The sequence below is a fragment of the Miscanthus floridulus genome, chromosome 1 (genome assembly GCF_019320115.1).
Source record: "Miscanthus floridulus cultivar M001 chromosome 1, ASM1932011v1, whole genome shotgun sequence".
Classification (NCBI taxonomy): Eukaryota; Viridiplantae; Streptophyta; class Magnoliopsida; order Poales; family Poaceae; genus Miscanthus; species Miscanthus floridulus.
The window spans coordinates 145,522,338-145,527,696 of record NC_089580.1 but is presented as its reverse complement, the minus strand read 5'-3'; the positions used below and the strand labels follow the sequence as shown (position 1 = coordinate 145,527,696).

Sequence of the window (5,359 nt, the reverse complement as noted above, 5' to 3'; positions counted from 1 at the left end):
AACACAAATAAGATCAGTATAAGTAAGACAAAAAAAAATCGGACGAGCCAACGCGAACAAGATCGGCAAGCCGCGTGAGGTCGTCAATGGACAAGGCGAACAAGATCGGCGAGCCGCACGACGTCGTCAATGAAGGCGAACAAGATCGGCGAGCCGCGCGACCTCGTCAATGAGGTTGTTCCTAGGGTCGAGCTCCTGCAGTGAGGACAGCCTCGCGTGGCGAGGTGGTCGAGCCGTCGAGGACCTTGGTGATGCGGTTGGTCGGAGACAGAGCTTCCGCGCGGCGAGCTCCGGTGCATGCATGGGGCCCTTTGCCACCACGTGCACCAGCTACGCGTCGCCGCCAGTCTCCTCGCCCAATCCGGTCGCAGCCAATCTTCACCGTCAGTCGCCTCACCGGGTCCGTGATGGCCGGGTGTGCTGCGCTAAGACGCCCTACCTCGTGTGCAGAGCAAGTCGAGGCAGGACGCTACCGCGCGAAGCGAGAATGCCAAGCAGAGGAGCGAATGCGATCCTCGTCCACCATGCGTGTAAGCTCCATGTCGCCAGCAGGTTGTTGGAGACTCTAGATCTGGGGACAGGCCATCGTGTTCCTGAGGTCGAGCTCGGACCAAAGAGCGAGAAGAGGAACAGAGGGGCGATGAGAGAGCCTAGATGTGGATGAGACATCGCTCGAGGAAGATTCCAACTAAGGCGCCACTGCGCTTGCCGCTCCAGCCTCCAGCTCTGCTACGGCTCTGCTATGCTATGCAACGAAGGGGGAAAACAAATAGAGGTGGGACTGTGGGAGGAGACGACGATGCTCTGCTACTGCTATCAGTGGATGGGCCGGGAGCTTCTGGACGGAGGGATACTTTTGCCTTTTTCCCCCTTATTTTGCTTCTTTACAAAGTTGATTCTCTATTTTATTGGTCCTCACTAATTTGGTGAACTCTGCTAGCATATGTCAGCTGCTTGCTGACGAACTCTGCTACACCAACACCTGATCCCACACTTACATGATCACATATTTTGAGATAAAAATTTGAATTGTACAAATATTTAGAATGGATGGACTATGGAGTAAGATTTATCCAAGTAGCCATGTGAAATCCATCACGTGAAAGGTTCTCAGACTCGAATAGCATAAACTAGTAGAAACCGCGCGCACTCGCGCGCGAGGAAACAAAGCTTTTAGGCTAGCATTACAGGGGCCGTATGAGAAAGGAATACGTAAAAGTTTGTTGCTACGTTTTTTTATGCGAACAGTATAGTCTGCGCGCCCAGATAGGTGACCATTGAGGTTTCATGAGTGGGTTCTGTGTGTGAAGTGAAACAATTTGCGAGATAATTCACATGAACATTACAGTCAAGGTTCATAGTTCTAATTATACATAGGCCGCGCCCCCACGCGCGAGCGCAAATGAATATCTTTAGGTTTATAAGATACAGTCAGTTGCAATTATATTGTACTATATAAATTGCAAATCAACTTTCAGATAGAAGATGCACCTCAGCAGACATTGTCATTCAAAGACACTGTGCAACAGGTTACAATTTCCAAACACTTGAACCAGCAGCTCGGAACAGTGATCCAAGTGTTCAATGTAAAGTACAGGTTCATGATGCTAAAAAGAAGCAGCAAATTCAGCTTGCAGCAAAAAACCTCCGAAAAGCCATTTAGGCTATTAACAGCAGCAACTTTCTTGAATGGGTCAGTCTATTGACTGCAAAGCAGTTTAGAGAATCATAGTTGTGGCAAAGGTTACACACATATAGCAGCTCAAAAGGTAATGAGAGTTTCTCGTGCCAATAACGCATTGAGGTTGTTCTCCCAAGTACATGGCGGCAGCTTTGCAAATAATTCTGCTTGTGTCTCCATTATTTTTACTGCGAAGGGAGAAACAAGCCATCTTAGTGCAATACAGCTGCACGACTGAACTATTGTTGTAGGTCTTTTAGAAACATGGTTACCTGTTGTGCAGGGACCTGCTGTGGTGGCTGTTGCTTGTAATTTCCATCTCCTGGATATCTTGTGTAAGCGTACATGGCAGGATCTTGAGGGGGCCGAGCATAAAGTCATGGATCAAAATAGCTACCATTCCACTGTGTCAGCTCTTACGAAGGGTGGAACATAATTTCATCAAAGGGGATGTCAACTCAAGCACTAATTAAAGGGCACACAAATTAGAGGTAAAAACTTATGTGTGAGTGTACGATCCCATGCCTCCATTTAGCACCCTTACTGTCTCCTCAACCGTTGTCCTGAAGAAGCAGTTTTATTAAGCAAGATAAAATCCATAAAATAGTATTTGTTTGCGAAAGTTGTGGAAGCATTTGTTTTAGGTATACTAAGCAATTGTTCCGGATATACAATAAATTTCGTGTAATATGTAAATTAAGCAATTGTGCAAGTAGACAAGATAGCTACTTTGAAAGGCACAAACTGAGACTATAAGCAAGGGTACCATCCTACTGATTTTGCATAGTAGCTAATCAGGTATAACAAATAGATTTCAGGCTTATTAATTATGCCCAAGCATGAGATGTAAACTCGTGGTCTTTTTTGCAATAAAAATAGCTACAAAATTCCTACTGTAAATGGATAGCAAGGCAGATGCAAACCTGTAAATAAACCAGGCGAAGTTTGCTGTAGAATAGAAATTTGCTTATGGCAGCCTACATAATAATTGCTGAATAAATCATTTAATGGGGTAGTTGATCCATAGGACATCATGTAATGGAATAGAAATTCGCTTATAGCAGTCTATAGAAGCAAATGAGCTCACCAGTTCACTTTCTAATCTAGTTGCTCCACAGGACCTTAGTTGAAGTTGTTTCAGACCTGCAAGAAAGTAGACAGAGATGAATAGAAATAGATACATCATCAGGTTTGGGGTGTGGTCAGTAATAGAACGACCAACAAATCATGTGAAGACATCATTTTTCAGTCATAGGATTGTGAAAACAGAATTGATTTTAAAATGGCTCCCTCAATATTCTTGGACCAGTTTCACTGTACAAATACGCTGCAAGTAGAACACCTAGCAAATCCGAACCCCATTAGCAAAATATTTTGTATTGGCTCTCATTATTAAGTGGACCATTTTTTTATATACTATTTATACCTAGACATTGTCAACCAATGTCGTTGTATATACATGAGAACAATGGGAGATGACAACACTAAACTTTAAAAACACTGATTTGAAGACATCAGCTTTAATGTGGTAACAAACTTATTATTTTCGAACAGAGCAATGACAGGCATCATATACCAGCTGAAGGCTTCTTCTGTCTGAATGGACTATTAATGATGCACAAACCCGAAATCATTCTTTTGTAATTTTCATCCAACTTTGGCCATGACGAAAAATTAAGTTAATTGTGAGCAACCTAAATCATGCATTGAATCCTTGCTGTTGCTGAACTAAAAAAAATTGAATTATGGTTTGTAACCGTTACAGTATCAGTCATTAAGAAAACTCTACATTTCGAATCTGATAAAGATCTGACATCATGTTTGTTGGCTCAGCAATGAACTGGATAAGCAGGAAATCTAAATGAACAAAAAAAGGCTAAAAAATAGGTAGAAGTAATTAAGTGAATTTAATTTCTAACAAAACCACATAGAAATAATTGAGGAATTTGTAATGGATTTTACCAAGCACCAACTGGCCATGGACATAGTCAAATCACTAAATTTCACTGATTCGTTCTATTCTATCTCAACAACTAAACGCATTTAAGATCTGAGACCATTGCTTTATAAAGGAATCAAGCTTTGACATCATTGCATATAAAATAATTGTACTATAAAAATAGAGCACCATTATTCGGAGGTAGCATCATACCTTCTATGGAGTAGGGGACCGTACGAAACATGGCAACGTTAGTGTTTATACACCGGGCTACAACAAATAAAGCAAAATTCTGAAACAATATGATTCATTTTGCAAATCAGGAGATAGGAGAATTTACATAAGAATCCATTCAGCTGGTTTCTAATCTGATTGCAGTGGACAGAATGTGCAAACACTTCACAAGCAGAGGAGTCACAAGAACCGACCAAAATGATATCTCAAAAATTAGCCGAACCCCTCCTCTTTCTTCAGGACCTCAGGAGGCCGAACCTGCAATTGGACAATATATAGCTAGGGTTAGTGCATATAGCATGATTAACAATACATGTATTTAGCAAAGGTTAACCAATAGACATGTCTATCAGCATGACTAAAAGCACAAGCGGTAGGTATCATTGTAGTAAGTGAACCTTACACCATCGTGGTAGAACCGAGCTTTGAAAGATTGGTAAGCCCAAGATGCGATGATAAATGTTAGGCACTGACAAATGTGATGTGATTGTCATCAAACCAGTTCAGTTGTGATGGTGAATTGAATCATCAAAGAGGTAGAAGTGTGTACCGGCGGCCTAAGCCATGGTTCAAACAAGGAATTTGTGCAAAAGAAAATGGAAAAGGAAATGTATAAATATCGGCTTGCCAACCTCTTTTGGGAGGGGATAACTATATATAATAAGTAAGTAGGCAATCATACACTGGTATTAGAAACTATAATAAATTAGCAGGCAATCATGTAATGATATTGATATTAATTATTAACATAATAAATATCTGCAATTACTTGAGCAAAATGCTCAAATAATATAGTGACTGCTACCTAGAACACTACCTTTAAGAGAGTTTTTTTTCCAGAGCAGCAACCCTACGTATAATTAAAATAATTACGTACCCAGAAAAAATGAATTAAAGGGATCAGAGGCATAATCAAATCAAAATCTTAGGGAGGAAGAAATAGAACAGAGCATTGTATTTACAGAGCTGTTTTCCATTTACAGATGTATGGATATGGAAAACAAATATGGAGATGGGGATGGGGATTAATGGGAACAATCAGGTGTGCCGTCATAAACAAGGATCAAATTTAGGGAAAGAACAACATATTTTGCCAATCGAAGACACACATGTGTTCCCATTGCAAGAAAATGAATGGATCTGTTATGGACAATATATAGTCTGCAGCTTTTCCATTTAAAAAGAATAATGAATTTAGTGGAATCAGGTGGAATAAGGTCATGTTCATTAGGTTAATCTAAAATGACTTATCGGAATGTCATTGCTTTGATGGATAGCCAAAAAAAAACTTAATCTAATATGAAGAAAGCTACAAACTATATAGTAGTGTCTCAATCTACATACATGATAGTCTCAAATTTGGATCTAGAGCGCATGACCTAGAGCAAGCATAGAAAGAAAATGAGTGTGCAGGGATAAAAATTGGAGAGTACTTGTACCCCCTGTAACAGAACCGACCAATTATACGAAATTAAGTAAGAAAATCATCCGCCAGAGCAGACGCT

The 5,359-nt window shown here is 40.7% G+C and overlaps 1 long non-coding RNA gene across 1 annotated transcript; it reads right to left on the bottom strand.

The window, feature by feature from the left end:
* Nucleotides 1–2,791: 2,791 nt before the first annotated feature.
* On the bottom strand, nucleotides 2,792–4,145 carry LOC136497026 (uncharacterized). The gene is made up of 3 exons (XR_010769175.1): nucleotides 4,049–4,145; nucleotides 3,834–3,890; nucleotides 2,792–2,824 (listed from the first exon to the last, which is right to left on the bottom strand). It is a non-coding gene; the product is annotated as an uncharacterized lncRNA (long non-coding RNA).
* Nucleotides 4,146–5,359: the final 1,214 nt, after the last annotated feature.